The 17796-nt window shown below is 39.8% G+C and overlaps 1 protein-coding gene and 2 pseudogenes across 2 annotated transcripts in view; 1 reads left to right on the plus strand and 2 right to left on the minus strand.

Annotated features, from left to right (window-relative positions):
* Window positions 1-17796, plus strand: part of HS2ST1 (heparan sulfate 2-O-sulfotransferase 1) — a 158622-nt gene that overhangs the window by 771 nt on the left and 140055 nt on the right. The window lies entirely within an intron of this gene.
* On the minus strand, window positions 17-9442 carry LOC121161015 (annotated as a pseudogene).
* Window positions 14245-14826, minus strand: LOC121161086 (annotated as a pseudogene).

The raw sequence follows: 17796 nt of genomic DNA on the forward strand, positions 1-17796 counted from the left end.
CGGGGGTGGGAAACGCTCAGCCTCGCGCCTTCTCGCCCAGGTCCGGCAGGAAGCCTCGGCAGTGTCGGCCGGGGTGTTCCAGGTTCGCGTCTGGACCGCCGGACGCTGCTTCCCGGGGGATGGCGGGGAACGGGGGGTCGCAGCCGTGGAAGGACGTGCCGGGAATGGTGGGCGAGTGGAAGAAATGTGCTGTGGGGAGTAGCGCTGTGGTCTCGGGGAGCCAGGGACCCCCCGTCTCCACGCGGCGGTTGAGGTGGGCTGGCCAGGTAGGGCAGGTTCGCGCGTGAGAAGCTTTCGGGGGTTAGGAAACGACGATCGATCGTGGGATGCTGCGATGATTCTTAGTGTCGCTGGACTGATTGATCTGGGCTACAGAGCTGGGGTGTACCGGTACGGGGCTTCGCGGCAGTGAGAATGGAGTGCGTTCCAAAGAGGGAATGCCCGGGGGGCCTATGTACTGAGGTTTACTGTTGCAAAGTAAGATTATATGGTAAACATTTGCTTTAAGTCCCGTGAAGAGTTAACAGTGCTTTAGTGGGTGTAGCAGTCTGAAGTAAAAAAAAAGTTGTAGTGTGAAGTTGTGAAAGATCGACCTGAGAAAAAACATAATAGATGCCTTTGGATTAATGTGTAGCTGGCGTTTGGAAAGGGGTGTGGAGAGGGAATGTTTGAAGAATGACAGTGCTCAATTCTGATTTAAAAATGTGCGTGGCACTTAAATCGGCTCAAGAGGATGTAGTTTGAATATGGGAGCGAGATAGGAGCTGGTTGGGCATCCTACAGTGTGAGAAGCCAACAGACTTCCTTCAGAGCTGTTCTTTAGACTAAAGAGTAACTTTGGGAAATAACTGAATGTTGCTGTGTTGATTAATTTTCAGGAAATGTATACCAGAAAATAATTGCGATTTTGTATGTAGTAGCTAATTGACTATTTCGACTTTGGGTGAACTTTGCAATTGCCTTGAAATTTTGAAGAGCAGTGTGTCAAAAAGTATCTAAGAAGAAGAATTGCAGTACAACTAAATTTGAAAGAAGATTGGAAGATAATCCCAGGCCTTACTAACTGGGGCAAAATTTGAAGAGATATCCAGCTCTGATTTTATTATTGAATCTTATAAAATGAAAAAATATATATTAACTTGAAATGTTAAAGCAAAGGCTGGTCAGTATATTTTTCCCTTTCAATTGAGTCCACTTATCAGAATTTAAAATCATGCTCTGGCCTTATTAATGATCCTAGTTTATAGAAAGAAGATCCCTCTTAGAGAAAGTTGAAAGTTTTATAAAATTAAAATTTATGCCAATTATGGTAACTCCTATTCTCTGGAGTTAATTTCTCAGATGCATGAAGATGAGTATCATTACTGAATTTAAAAAAATTTTTCTCAGCCTTTCTGTAATACTTGAAAATGGTTTCCATAGATATAACATCATTATTTATTTTGACATTTTGTTTTTAAGATTTTTTAAAATTATTTTTATTGGAAAGTCAGATACACAGAGAGGAGGAGAGGCAGAGAGGAAGATCTTCTGCCCCGTAAGTCACTGCACAAGTGGTTACAACGGCTGGAGCTGAGCTGATCTGAAGCCAGGAGCCAGGAGCTTCCTCCAGGTCTCCCACACAGGTGCAGGGTCCCAAGGTCTTGAGTGGTCCTTGACTGCTTTTCCAGGCCATAAGCAGGGAGCTGGATGGGAGGCTGCTTCGATTAGAACTGGCATCTATGTGGGATCCTGATGCTTAGTAATCTGAAGAAGTAGAATGCCACAGGTAGGCATACATGCTTTCTCATAATTTTTCTTTGCAAAAAAGGAATTTTCATTAGAAATGGTGTGCATTAGAATAAATATTCATTAGAAATAATAAATATGTGTTAAAATAAATCTCAAAAATCTAGGAAAATGAGCTTCCCGTATGAAACTCTTGGAGTATTTTCATCTAGAAATGCAAAATAAGTAAATCAAATGACAAGTAAAATTGTATAAGTTTGTTTCTATTAGTAGTCTTCTGATTTTCTTCCATAAGTCTTGTAAATGCCAGTGAATGCTAAGAGAGATGTTGCAGTGGATGACTCCTTGGGAAGCAAGGCAGGAGTGTGCTTTTGTCAACCAGACCATATGCTGGGCAGTTTTCACCTAGGATGCTCCCATGTATCTTTTGAGAAAAGCATGCAAAGCTGCTTTTGCTGACATAGGAACAGGCTTGGGGTTGTAGAACTTGGCTGAGACCACAGCACTGTTGGTAGAGCCACGAGTAGAATCCAGCTTTGTCTGTTTCCAAATCAAGCGCTCCTTTATTACACTTGGGCTCTTGAAACTTTTTATTGACATTACAACAAGATGTAGCTGTTTGAATAGTGTTTATCAATCGTAATACCAGTGTTTGATTGCACTTATTGCTGAGAATGAATATCATTCTGAGGAAATTCAATTTTGGACACAAAGGAATTGGTTTAGTGTAATGTCTGCCCCCTGTTTATATTATAATAAACATAATTATATTACCCAGTAAAATAACTAAAATAGATAGCTTATTTCTACTACAAGAAAAAAAATCTGTTGGTTTTTTTTCCATAAGGAAAAATCACAACATTGGAAACATTTGTGCTATAACATCCCAAAGTACTATTAAGGTGGTTTTCTCTTAAAAGTGGTTTTTATTCTGTTTAGTATCCAAAGGTTTATACTGCATGATAATTACCTTTAGAGCACCTTGATTTGAAAGTATATTGTTGGTGAAGCCTGTAAGCATTAGAAGAGTTCAAAATTAAGCCATATTTATTGATCATATGGGAAATTAAATCAATAAATAATTCCTAGACCTAATATCAGTTTTTTTTTAATAGACAAAAAAGGGACAGTGGATTGTATTTTACTTCATAACATGCCTTTAAAATATTTTTTAATATCAGACACCTTTCCAGGTTAGTACATATCAGTTTAACTTACACTGATATGTGTATAACATTCCAAAGTATGCATATATCATAAACCATTATGCCAGTAATGAACAGTTTGTCTCCTTCCACCTTTTAATACTATCCCTGTAAAAGAAATATCCTTACATGTCTGCTTTCTTTCTTGTGTGCTTCATGTTATTTTTCACTACGGTGAATTCTGTATGTGAGATTGCTGTGACAAGCGATTTTATGTATTCTATAACTTGACAGATTTTAAAATGTTACTTTCCAAAATTCTTTACCAAATGTTGCAATAGTCTACACTGTCAACACATAAAAGGAATGAAATCTATCAGCTTTTCTTTTTGCCAGTCTGAAGAGGCTGTGAAATGATATGTTATTAATTTTAAATTTCCTGAATTCTAGTTGTTTATTCCCTTTTACTTGCTAGGTCATTTTCAATGTCTTTCTGTTAAGCAGTTTATAATGATTAATTTTTTAATGTTAGAATTACTAATCATTTAGTTTAATACGTTTCTCTATGATGTGTTGTTAACTCATAAAAGTTTTAAACTTTACATAGTCAAGTCTTGTTTAAGCTAGTGGATTTCATACATTTTTTAAGACTTTCCCTAAGTCAAGGTGATGTACATTTCTTTTTCTCTTCCTTTTTCCTTAAAAAAAATTATTTATTTGAAAGAGATCGATCTTCTATGCATTGACTCACTCCCCAAGTGGCCATAATGGCCAGTGTAGGGCCATGCTAAAACTGAGAGCTGCTTCTAGGTCTCCCATGTGGGCAGGGGCCCAATACTTTGCCATCTTTCACTTCGTTCCCAGACTGGTAGCATTAGCTGGATTAGACGTGGAGCAGCTAAGACTCTAATGGGTGCCCTTATGGGATCCTGGCACTATAGGTAGTTGTTAACTTGCTGCCCTATAATGCCAGTCCTATATGTGCATTTTCTGTATGTTATATTACATTACAGTGGTTTTGTTTTGTTTTAAATCTCCAAATGCCGTCAGTGGGATTGAGCCAGGTCCAGATTGGGAGCCAGGAACGTAATCCGGGTCTCCGTACACACAGGTGACAGGAACCCAGTCGCTGGAGCCTTCTCTGCAGTCTCCCAGGTTCCGCTTTGCAAGAAACTGAGTTGAGCTGATTTGAACGCCAGGCATTCTGATGAGATGCAGGCCTCTTAACTGCTAGGCTAAGTGCTTGCTGCTACACTTAGCTTTTAAATCACTCCTGTGTTTATAGATTTATTATGTTTCCTCTTGGTGAGTAGCCACTATGATAAATGCAGTTTTACATATAGTCCATTTTAATCGTGTGTTAAGTTTTCCTTATGTTCTTTGGTCAATTTTGAACTCTTGCACTAATCTGGCTGTCTATATATCTCAGGGGCATGTGTGTGTGTGTGTGTGTGTGTAGCATATACGAATTTCCTGAAATTCTATGCATAGCTTTCTTCAAACTTGCAGTGGACTATGTGATCCCCCCTCTTTGATAAGAATCACAGATGTCTAGAATAGGTTGAGCATTCCTAATCTGAAAATCTGAAGTTCATGTTTCAAAATCAAACTTCTGAGCAATGTTATGAGGCCCCCAAGTACAAAATTCAATGCTGACCTCATGTGACGGGTCTCATTTAAAATACAGGCTCACTGAAAATGTTGTGTAGGGTTATTCAAGAGTGTGTATAGATGGTATATATGAAATAGAAATGAATTTTTAATTTAGACTTGTATGTGCAATACTACAAAATCTGAAAAGCTCAAAACCTGAAAAACTTTTGGTTCCAAGATTTTAGAAAAATGGATAAGTAACCTTGAATGTTTCATATTTAGTGGAATTTTTTGTTTCTAATATTATAGCTTGAAATCTGTTAGTTAAATTTAGGAGGCAAGCAGATTAGCTAGGAAAAAGTTTCTCAGGGAAGGTATGTTGAAAAACTTCATCACAATGTATGCTTAGTTTTCTAATAAGAAATGGAAAAAGGACAAGGTGTAAAAATGATAACTATTTAGCTGGAACTCAGAGCTGTGCCTTCAGAATTTGCTGCTTATGAAATGTGCTTCGGTTGACGTAAAATATCACACCTGTTGCTGATGTTGACTAATCTAACACCACAGTGAAAGCTGCTTTGCTCACGTTAGAATCAAGTACTTGATAATTTTTTTCCGTAGAGTCTGCTCATTTTAAAATTTTTGCTGACCATGTTCTTATAACAGCACTGTGTAAGTTTATAACTGCATTAGGGTGCAATGTAAATAAGGACCATAATTCAGAGTGGATTATGTAGTCATCTTCATTGGTGAAAATGCTATTTGTCACGTTCCTAAAACCTGTTCAGCTGAAGAATGGAATCCAAGGGCTCCACCTGAGACTGCTCTTTGGAATTTGATGCTTTTTAGGAGTACCTGCAACTATGCAAGTACCGTTACAAGCTTCAGAGACTGGTAGGTTTCTCCTCTTGTGAAATCACTTGAAAAACAATGAGTAGCTCCTGTTTATAAGGACTTTGGGTTAGTAAGAATGCAGTTATTTTGGAATTGCTATTGGCGTCCTATTTATGAAGCCTGAATAGGATGTTTTGTGCCATACAGTGGTATCCAGAAGCAGTTGATCTTGATTAGGAAAATTCCAGGATGTCTGTTCCCCATTCTTTGAAGCCATCTAATGGCTGTTTGGCACTTACCGACATGTAAATAGTAATGACTATGCACTGCTCTCCAAAAAGACTACTCTTCAAAACATTTTCTTTTTAATATTGATTACATAATTGAGAGGGATGCACACCCATGTGGACCTCTGATTAGGGTGAAGAGAATCAGTTTTGGAGGAAGGTGAGTGGGATAAATGTTTCGTTTTTTTTTTTTTTCCTGCTGTGGCTAAGGGAGAGGAGGTGGGACTGCTCCTTGCTGTCAAAGTACATTAGCACCCAAGGGTGGGGGGCAGTCATTTGATGACACCTTAGAGACCCTAGTGTGGGAAAGAGTGTTCTGAGGGTGTTACTTGAGTGGTTTTGATAGTTCTGAGAAGTTGTTGGTTTCATTGGGAAGATTTTTCTCAACCCTGGAGCAAAGTCTATTGACAAAATATACCTAGTGCATCCACAGACCCAGGAACATGAAAGACTACTTTTGAAGAATGTACTTGCAGGAGGGCTTCATAATCTTGGTTCGCTGATGTATAGCTACAGTAACGTAGCTGCATATCAGTACCCACACGCAGGAGTCCAGCTCAAGCTGAGTTCGGAACTCGAGAAAGGTGCGTGGATGAGGCGCAAAGAGAGAGAGACGGACCACCAGGATTCCATGATCTCTGTGGACAATGCGAGAAAGCTGTCCACTTTATTTATACAGAACTAGTCAAAATCTGGCTCAGGCTTTTTAAGTCATGGTCAAGTGGGTGTTTCTAAGGATAATTCTGCAGTTTGCTTCACCTAGGGCAGGATGTTATCCGTGGTTAGGAAGTTCTCAATAGAAGGCGCATATCAATCAGCAACACATTCCTACTACAATCCTCATTCTACAGCTTAGTCTTGAATCAGCTAAGGGAGGAAGTGTATCACAGAAGGCAGGACCTAAAGATCAAAGAAGGAGGGAAAGAATAGATTCCCACTACACCTGGGGACAGAACACCCTTGGTTAGCATATGGTCAAAGGGGGAGTTAGCACCCTTGATCAGCATATTGTCAATGAGGACAGCCCTGACAGCAATAATGAAAGGCTTTTTGGCTGAAAACGGCATCAGCAACATCAGCTTCCAAGCTCACATTGATATTAAAAATTAACTCCGCAGAGGCAGACAATGCCTAAATAGATTACAGAAATCTCAGTGGGGTTGTCCGGTGTCCATGCAAAGGGAGGTGGAGCTGCATTCAGGTGGTCGTAGAGACATCCTCCGGGCCCTGCCAAAGAGTGGGAAGTTCCTTGCTGCCCTGCCTGCAATGGAACAATACTCTTCACATCTTCCTCTCTTCCCCACCCATCACACAGACCCCAGCACCCACACTTGTTGATCATTCTGCCTATCAATTATAACTTGTCAGTGGTCCTGTTGGGGCACCTCTGCACTCTCCTCTTACCTAGAGTCATGTTTCTAGACACTTCCTGGACACTTTTCTCCATTCTCTTACAGTCATCATACTTCCTCTTTCTGTGTTATTCTCATTGACATACAAACATGATATTTCTCCCAACTAAAATATTCAACACTATTCTTTTGACTCTCCCTATGCTTATGCTCCTCTTTACAGAAAAACTCTGAGATAGATTGTTTTTATTCTTTTGTTGCTAAAGTAACCACTAACTTCCCTGATTCCTGTGGTCAATTTGTAGTTTTCATCTTATTTGACCTTTCAGGATAACTGGTCATAATTGGTCACTTTTCTCTCTTGCTTTTAAAAGATTTGTGTATTTGAGAGGCCAAGTGCCAGATAGGAAAGGAGAGAGGAAATGAGGGGAAGGGAGAAAGAGGGAGAGAAGAGAAAGAATATAAATGAGAATCTTCCATGCAGTGGTTCACTTAATCTGACCCAAGCCAGATCACTCTAGATAGAGTTCCAGAAGCCAGGAACTCGATCTTGGTTTCCTAAATAGTTGGCAGAAAATGGGACACTTGAGTCATCCTCTGCTTTCCCAGGCACATTAGCCTTTAAATGTTCTTGGTTTCTGAGATAGCACTCTTGGTTTTCTTCCCGCATGATGGATCAGTTCTGTTTCTCCAATGATAGACTCTTCTCTCCAACTTTGTACTATAGGGATACACAAAGGATTAGTTTTTGGTACTGTTTTTTATTTCCTCTTAGTGGTTTATATGGTGACATCTTATAAATACAGTACATGTTTCTAATTCAAATCTACTTTTTAAAAATATTTATTTTTATTGGAAAGACAGATTTACAGAAAGAAGAGGCAGAGAGTAGTTATCTACTGACTCAGTTCCCAAACGACTGCAGTGGCCTGAAGCCAGGAGCTAGGGAGCTCCTTTCAGGTCTCCCACTCGGGTGCATGGTCCCATTCTCCATTGCTTTCTCTGGCCATAGGCAGGGAGCTGGATGGGAATACAGTAGCTGGGACACAAACCTATGCCCATATGGGATTCTGGTGCTTGCAGATGGAGTATTAGCTGAGCCATCACTCTAGCCCCAGATGTACTTCTATTTTTTTTTTTTAAAGAGGGGATCTTTGTAATGTTTTTCTACAGCTTAAGTAATAAATAGTTCTCTTGATGACTACAGATGTGTAAATCTGGTAGTGTTCAGAAACATCTCAGTAATGAGTTTTCCTATTTAATTTGTCATCTTATATAATGATTAGATGTTACTTATAGGAAACTACTGTCAAAAAAGTAAGATTGGGCCCGGCGCGGTGGCGCAAGTGGTTAAGTCCTCGCCTTGCACGCCCGGGATCCCATATGGGCGCCGGTTCTAGTCCCGGCAGCCCCGCTTCCCTTCCAGCTCCCTGCTTGTGGCCTGGGAAAGCAGTCGAGGACGGCCCAAAAAGCTTTGGGAACCTGCACCCGCGTGGGAGACCTGGAAGAGGCTCCTGGCTTCGGATCGGCATAGTATCGGCCCGTTGCGCTCACTTGGGGAGTGAATCATCGGATGGAAGATCTTCCTCTCTGTCTCTCCTCTCTGTATATCCGCCTTTCCAATGAAAAAAATAATAAAAATAAATCTTTAAAAAAAAAAAAAAAAAAAAAATAACATAAAAAAAAAAAAAGTAAGATTGCATTTATACCTTCATCTTTTTCCGAATTGTTGGTAATCTGGGGGATATTTTCCCCTTATCCCCTTGCCTCCTTGTACTACAAAGTCCAACTCACATTCACCCCAATGACAGTACCTTTGGTAATTAGACCCAGCATTGTATAAAATGGGGGGGGAATGGATTCTGTTTTACACCACATATTGGCAGACAGAAGGTGGCGTTCAGTTTTCTTGAAATGTAAGCCCATTGGTCTAATGAATCTTTCATATTTGGGTGGTTTTCATATCAAGCCATCTCAAACAAAGCTGACTTTGGTAAGTAACGATCCCTTTTCTTGTCTCCTTTTTTTTCTTTTTCCTGTTTGAATAACTTTTAATACTGCTGTGTCTCCCTGGGCATGAACTTTTAGGTACTTTCTCCTTTTGTTTTGTTTAATCATATTGGAAAATTCATATTCATTTTCCCACTTTCTCTTTTCGTTCTTGTTTAATTGTATTGGAAAGTTCTTTAGCTTGGGAGGGGGGGTCCCTCTGTCCAGCAGACAGGCAGGTACTGAGCCGTGGGGAGTCTTTTCATTGCTCTCTTGTGTGGAGTTTTTCTTTTCTTGTGTTTCGATAATCTTTCTCATCTGTACTTTGTCATCATGGCACTGCTTGTGGTGGAGCTTCCGCTGCAGAGCAATCATCTTTTTTTTTTTTTTTTGCCTTTGGACATTCATGAGCCTCCTGACTCTCCTTTTTTATTTTTTTCCTCTTTTTCTCATGATAGTCTAAGCAATACCCATACTATTTTGAGTGTAATTCAATATATTCGTTTTGTGGCATGGTGACTGCTGCCTTTCAGGTAAGAAGAACTTCCCAAGCTTCTGGTCTCAGAAACCCACCCAGACCTGCTTCTTGAACCTGGGATTCAATTGATTCAGTAGTAATCTGGAGTAATTTGTAACTGTTTCAGATTCATTGTGTATAAACCAGATCTGTTATTTGCCTTTCCCCTTCAAACCCCAACATGTGTCACTCAGTTCTTCCCAGTTTTGGCAAGAAGAGCCCCCTTCTAAGTTTCTAGGGTTTCCCATGACTTTGTTGTTTGGTTTTGTTTTAAATCCTAGTACTCTGTATTTATCAGGACATCTCAGGGCTTTAATTATAAAATATTTTCAGAATATGTCTACTATTCACTACTATCACTTTATCAAGATGCCATCATCTTTCCCAGATTTCTGCAGTATTTTAACTAGTTTCTCTGCTTCTGTATTTGGTTCTCTACACAGTATTCTCCATGTAACATCCAGAGTGATCCCTTTGAGAAGTGACTTCAATTCTCTGCACAGAACTTCTTCAGAGACTTCTTAAAACAACATCCAGAATTTTATTGACTAATCAAAGTAAAATTTCAAAACAATTGTGTATTGAGGGGCTATGTTCTTCATGCTGTTTTGAAATCGATTGACTTGGCTCCTGCAATGCTGGTTTTGAGACCCAGCTACTTAACTTCTGATCAGCTTCCTGCTGGGGCATCCTGGGGAGGCAGCTGATGATGACTCAGGTGCATTGGCCCTTGGTACCTATTTGAGAAGCCCAGGTGGAGTTCTGGCTTGCTGGCCTTGTGGCTGTCTGAGGAGTGAACCAGCGGATGGAAGAGCTGTTTTGTTCTTTGTCTCTCCTTGCCTCTCTCCTTCCTCCTCGCCTCCTCTGTCCCTTTCCCTGTCTCCCTATGTCATTTTACCTTTCAAATAAGGAAATAAATTTAGGACTAGATTATGCAGTTGTAGTCTACTACTGATGCAGTACCTTTGCAGTTCCTTCAGAGTATAAACACATAATGCTTTGAGTGTTACAAAGTTTTTATGTTCTAGTTAATAGGAATACTGATTACATGAACCTTGAGGATTTTTCTAACTGCCTATTTTTGAATATTTCTTTTTAGGTCCCAAGTTTCTTGACAATGTGTACTAATTGATACTCTGCCAAAAATTCTGTCTTCAGGACAGGTGTTTGGTCTGGCAGTTAAGACTGTGTGTCCTGTGGCATAGTGCTTGCAAGTGCTCACTGGCTTTGGCTCCTGACGCCAGCTTCCTGCCAGGAACCCTCAGAGTCTTAAGTCAACACTTTAATTTCTGCTACCCATCTTGTCTTCTGGCCCCACTCAATTATACACGTGGGCATTTGGGAGTGATCTAGCAGAGAGGAGCTTGCTCCGCATTTCTCTGTCTTCCTGCTTGTCTAAATAAATAAATAAGGAAAGAAATTCTGTTTACAGTTTTCTCCTCTACTGTATTATGCCCAGACAGCTTCAGCTGCTTTTGCCTCCCTGAACTCCCCATTCTGATTCTTTAATTCAGGGACATTAAGTCAGAGGACTCCGTTTTATTTTTTTCTGAGGGATCACCCCCCACTCTGATTTCCTGTTTCATGTCTGAAAACCCTTGATACATATTTTATTCATTCTATTTTAGGTGGGAGAGAAAATTCAATCTCCATAGTCCATGTTGGCTAGATATAGAAGCTGGGTGGATCTTTGTGTGTATCCCTAGGTTGACTTAGGGGAAAGTTGTGAAACAGGACAATTTAAATTTTAGTTGGCAGGTAAAAGAAATAATGCCAGTTCTGGGAAAGAATCATATTTTAAATGCTTCTCCCTTTCTTTGTAATTTCTGGTGTGGTGTTGAACATGCACTTTAAGTAAGTTGTTAGCTTAAAGAGACAGGTCTTATCTGTGATAGCTTTGCCTCCTACCTCTCCCATGAGAGTTTCAAGTGGACTTCAATTAATTCTCTTGAGTGCTACTGATTTTATTCTGACTTAAACACACACACACACACATATTGCATCCCTTTAAATGCAGCTAAGTCCAAACTGACCATGAAGTATCTGGCTTCTTATGTTTTTTGAGCAAATTGGGCAACTTTTGCATAGTGTCATTTTTTTCCTATCATATTTCTCCTCAGATTAAGTAGTGTGGAAGATAACGGTAAGTGACTATGGTGCTACTAAGTAGTTATAATCAATGCAGTGCATTTTTAGAAAAATGTTTCTAGTTTCCTTTAAGGTAACTAAGGTAGTTTTCAGATAGTCAATTTTATATGATATAATTCTTGCTAAAGAATTGTTAGGTTGTACTGAGCTTATAGATACTACAAAGTGATAGGGACAGCTTTTGGTTTCAAATTGCAAGTTGATTTAGTGCTTAATGAACAGTAACACTGGATTTAGAGGAAAAGTAATTCCCATTTTATTAAATTCTCATATAGTTTTTTTTTTAAATTCTCATATAGTTTTAAGAATCATGGATTAGTGATCATCCAGATTTTTTTCCATTATATGTTCATAAATTTGTGACAAAATTCAGAAGATTCTCATCAGATGTTGGTTTAGAAGGGAAACTGGTGGGAAACACCCTAAAGTGTGATGGTGGATATTAGGTTAAGTGGTTATGCAGGTGCAAGCTAGCACTTGGTGTTTATTTTTAAAATTTGTTGTATTTTTATTGGAAATTCAGATATATAGAGAGGAGGAGAGACAGAGAGGAAGATCTTCAGTCTGATGATTCACTGCTCGAGTGGCTGTAAAGGCCAGAGCTGTGCTCGATCCAAAACCAGGAGCCTGGAGCTTCTTCCAGGTCTACCACGCAGGTGCAGGGTTCCAAGGCTTTGGGCTATCCTTAGCTGCTTTCCCAGGCCACAAGCAGGCAGCTGGATGGGTTCCCAGTGTGTGCAAGGCGAGGACTTTAGCAGCTAGGCTACCGTGTTCGTACACCTCCCCCCCCTTAAAAAATTAATTCTGCTGGTGTACCCTGCAAGTGGTTGTAATGGCCAGTCTGAAGGTGGGAACCAGAGCTTCTTCTGGGTCTCCCACATGAGCGCAGGGGTCCAACTACTCGAGACATCCTCCGTTGCTTTCTCAGACCATAAAGAGGGAGCTGAATGGCAAGTGAAGCAGCTAGGATTCGAACAAGCACCATATGGGATGCTGGCATAGTAGGTAGAAAATTAACATGGTACGCCACCAGTGCATCATCCTCAGTTATGTTTGAGTTGGGCTTAATAAAATTTTTATTGATACTTTGAAAATATACTCCTTAATCTATCTCTATCCCTCATATGCACTAAGAAAAATGATGTGGGAATTGGGCTAATCAGTAATTTTTGCCTTTCTCCCCACCCCTGCTTTTTGTTAAGCTTAATAGGTCAGTAGGTTTTGGTATCTTTGTAGTTTGTTGCCATAGTTTTTCTTTAGATAATTGTGTGTTAACTGCTATACTATTGTGTTTTTAAAATAATGGCTTGGTACAGTATGTCTCACTTTAATAGTTACTCTAAAAAAATGAAATCTTTAGGAAAAAAATAGCTGCATGGCATGAATATATAATTAAAATCCCACTATAAAGATGAATATTTATTGGATATTCCATAAAGTAGCTGCAGAATCATCCCCATTATCATTCTTTCCAAGAGTGTGATGATTAATTAGTGCTGTCTCTGATTCCTTCCATGTGTAAGTTGTGTTGTAAAATGACAGCATCAAGTATTTAGTGACATGAATTATACTGTTTTCCAGGGATCTGCCTTGTGGCATGTCAGGTTTGGCTGCCAGTTTAGATCCCAGCTGCTCCACTTCTGATGCAGCTCCCTCCTAGTGTGCCTGGGGAGTCACTGGAGGATTGGCTTGGCCAGGCCTTCTCTTTAAGCTATCTGGGGAGTGAACTGTGGTTGGAAGTTGCTTTCTTTGTTTCCTTCTCTTTCTAGTGCTGCTTTTCAAATCAATAAATAAATCTTAAAAATTACCATTTTCAGGTAGGTGTTGTGGCACAGTTGATTAAGACTCTGCTTGTGAATGAGCATCCTGTATCAGCACCAGTTCAAATTCTGGCTGTTTTTTTTCCCTCCTATTCTGGCTCTCTGCTTAAATGTGCCTGGGAAAGCAGATGGTCCAAGTGGGAGACCTGTATGCAATTCCAGGCTCCTGGTTTCCACATGGTCATTTGGAAAGTGAACCAAGGAATGGACAAAAGTCTCTCTTTCTACTGTTTTCAATATATCCAGCAATATTGAAATTTGCATAAAGTTGATTTAAACCAATTCTTTTTACCCATGCAATTGACTTACTTTCTACTTTTGGAAGCTGAAACTAGTTTAACAATCAGTTTTGACACTAAGATTCTTGATCAAATGACAGTAATTTGTGTTTGGATGTTAAGCTATCTCCACAAGTGGCCATTTAGCTTAGCAGTTAAGATGCAGGCATCTGTCAGTGGAGTACCTGAGTTCTGCTCCTCTGCCTGCCTTCTGACTCCAAAGCCTTGGAGGCAGTGGCACAGTTACCCGGGTTTTTGCCACCAGTGTGCGCGACTTGGATGGCATTCTCTGATTCTGGCTTGAGCCTCAGTCCAGGTCAGCTCTGGCTATGGTGGGCGTTTTCATACTGGAGAATTAGCCAGCAGGTTAGATTCTGTCTGTCTGCTTCTCAAATACATAAATAAATACAGTAAAAGAAGCTGCTTCCATTAGCCAGCTTTTAAAAAAATAATTTCAATTCAGTTTTTAATTTTTAAGATTTTATTTTATTTTTAAAAAGTTTTTATAGGGTCAGTCCAGAAAAGTCAAACTCTTACTTTCACTGTCTGCACATCAGTCAGTATGCTGGGAGAGCCAACAGAAACTCTCACTGTAGCCGTGCCTCTTGAGCACACTGCGCATGAACACTTCCATGGAGTGGGCATTGAGCTCTTTGAGGGTCACGTTTCCCTTCCCAGTGGTCTGTCCATAAAGCCCAAATATCTCACGGAGCATTTCTTCACTGATTGCATTTGATCTGTCAATTTTGTTACCCAAGATAAGGAAGGACACATTGGATATTGTTTCATCAGTCATTAAAGCTTTAAGCTCAACTTTGGATTCTATGAAGCGAGAAAGATCTGTACAGTCCACCAGAAAGACAATTCCATTAATTGCTGGGAGGTAATTTTTCCAAACCCGAGGTACTTACTCATGCCCTCCAAGATCAAAAATTGTAAATCATCCCAGCAATTGTCAGCTCTTCTGATGTTGGATGTAGTGTTGAAACATGCTGGTCCAATCTGTCATCTTTGAGCATGTGAAGAAGAGTGGTTTTACCTGCATTGTCCAAACCCAAGAACACAAGTTTTCCAGATCTTATAGAGTCCTAGGACTGGTGAAGCCATTTTAGATCAACTCAAAGATGAAAGACATTATAAATGCTTACTATGGTCTGAGGGTGGTGGGCAGCTCCTACCCTCCCTGAGGGCACACAGGCCAGCAGCAACAACCAGCAGGGTCAGGAAGCTCCCCTGACATCATACGCCCCTACCCACTGGGACTTCCAGGTGCATGCTGGTCCTACCCTCATCTACCATCGTCACATCATCATATTTTATTTTTATTGGAAAGTCAGATATACAGAGAGGAGGAGAGACAGAGAGGAAGATCTGCCATTGACTGATTCACTCCCCAACCGGCCACAACAGCCAGAACTGAGCTCGATCCAAAGCAAGAACCCAGAAACTCTTCCTGGTCTCTCACACAGGTGCAGGGTCCCAAGGCTTTGGGCTATCCTCAACTGTTTTCCCAGGCCACAAGCAGGGAGCTGGATGGGAAGCAGGGTCGCTGGGTTTAGAACCGGTGCCCATATGGTATTCCGGTGTGTTTAAGGTGAGGACTTAGCCACTAGGCTACCACGCCATTCCCCTAAATGCAGTTTTAATGCTTTTAAAATAAAGCACAGCACGCTCGTAGGTATTCTAGTATGTTATATACATTGTCAGGAGAAAACCACGTCAGCTTGGTTGTTTCTTCCTTTGAAGCACTGATAATATGAAATGACTTGATCTTAAGGTGTATTTTAATAGGCAGCTTTATCCATTTAATAAGTAGATTGAAAACTATTCACCATTCATTGTCCAATAGGATAGACATTTTTTAGCTTTATTATTGGAAGGTTAAAGCAAAGCTAAAAGCTTGTACATTGATATTTTCAATTCTTGAAGAAATTTTGTTGCGTGAAAATTAAGGTCATACCTTTTGTGCTTGACCTGGAACTTGTTTGTGAGAGCCCGAGACTTGAGGCGAGCCTAGCCAGGGATTGCTGATAGATGAGATGTCGTGGTGTGCCCCTTTTGATTTGTTGTTGTTCCAGGTTGGAACCTTGTGATTAATTAATCTTGTGACTGGTAATGGTCTGGTTTTCCTCATGATCCCTCTGACTTCCCTTTTTTTTGGTAACTTTAAGCATATTCCTTCTCTGTCATACCTCAAATTATTTTTTGGTTTCCCACCGCTGGCAGCCAAATTGCCTGCTGGACCTTTATTTGTAACTGATGGTAGTAACTAATAATTGTTAACTACTTACAGTATACTAGGCGTATTCTGGGTGTTTTGTAATTTCATTTGATATGAGTGATGCTTGCTTTGTCTTTGTTATTCATATGAGAAAATGAATGTGAAAATGTTAACTCACTGTTAAAAGTTCTTATTAATAATCATAATAATATGTAGCTGCTTTCTCTTTGCTATCATTGTCTTCTTGTTTTAGTATAATCTGGCATCCATATTTCTTACTGCCAGAGATTTTCCCAGTGTCCTGCCTCAAAAAGATGACACTTGTCTGTTGAGTGTTCAAATGATAATGGTATAAGTTATTCAGGTAGGTTGTTTGTTGTCTTAGGAAGGGGTAGTAAACATTAGAACTCATATTGTTAGTTGCCATAAAGATAAAAATCTGTTTGCTTTTGTATAAATTGTATAAAACACTCTTTTTGGTATGACTGAGTTCTCTTTACTCTTTGCTACTAACCTCTGCCAAATTGACAGTTCAAGGATAGATTTTTATGAAATGCAAATGAAGTTTGAATTTAGGAGTGAACATTTGGCCTAGTGGTTTCCTGCATTTTACATCTGAGTGTCTGTTTTATTCCTGGCTTGGGCTGCTGGCTCCGGCTTCATGCTGACACAGACCTTGGGAGATAGTGGCAATGGTTCAGGTAGTGGACTACTTACTGTCTGTAATGTCTATATGTGTGTGTATGTTTTAAATAACTCTAACTTAATTTTAAAAAATTTTAATGATGGCCAACTTAGAAGAGAATCTAAGCCTATTTCTTTATTATGTTTTAAAGATCTTTCTCTTTGTTTGAAAAAGAGATAGGTAAGGAGAGAGGTACTGAATGATTGATTTCCTATGTGCTGATTCATTGTATTGTCTGTACCTGGTCAAACCCATGAGCTGGGAATTCACATCTGGCTCTCTCCCACTGGTGTGCAGACCCACACACTTGGGTCATCTTTCACTGTCTTCTTTGGGCATATTAATAGGAATCTGGTTTGGAAGCAGAATAACCAAACTTAAACTGGCAATCCGGTGTGGGATGCTGATATCAGAAGCAACTATTTATCTTGCTTGCCATAACGCCAGCCCCACTTTAGAAGAATTTGTACGTGACAATTTTTGTGTTATGTTGTCGTTTTTCCCATGGTGACTTATTGTCATAGTTTCAAACAGGAAACTATACAATTAGTTTCTGTGTTCTTTATCTTAGTATAGGAAGTCCAGCTTTTCTTTTTCACCATAATGCAGCATATTTATTGTGGAGATTATGAGAATGAATTCTGAAAAACAAAAAGGAAATTATTGAATTCCAGCTTCAAAAACTATTAAGTGAAAAATTATTTTATAAAAAGTTTTTGATATTTCTATCTAAAATGATAGAGACTATGAGAAACATTGTTGTCATTACCTCTTTTTATCATGTTTTTGTATTATCGCTACATTTATAGTCATGACATTCTAAAATACAGATCACTGTTACTGCAGATTTATATGTAGTTGCTTTCCACAATTTCATGAGTGGAACAGTGATTTGATTTGCACATTTTGATAATATTGACTAAAAAGTGAAGAGATGGTAGACTTAGGATTTCTATAAAGAGGAGGAGAAACAGAGAGAAATATCTTCCGTCTGAAGATTCACCCTCCAGATGACTGCAAAAGCCGGTGCTGTGCCTATCCAAAGCCAAGAGCCAGGAGCTCTTACAGGTTTCCCATGCAGGTGCAGGGTCCCCAAGGCTTTGGGCCATCCTCTGTTGCTTTCCCAGGCCACAAGCAGGGAGTTGATTTTAATACTAGCAGCCCCACTTCCCATCCAGTTAATTTAATAAGTAAAGTCT

The sequence above is a fragment of the Ochotona curzoniae genome, unplaced genomic scaffold (genome assembly GCF_017591425.1).
Source record: "Ochotona curzoniae isolate NIBS_2020 unplaced genomic scaffold, NIBS_Ocur_1.0 contig_4612, whole genome shotgun sequence".
NCBI lineage: Eukaryota > Metazoa > Chordata > Mammalia > Lagomorpha > Ochotonidae > Ochotona > Ochotona curzoniae.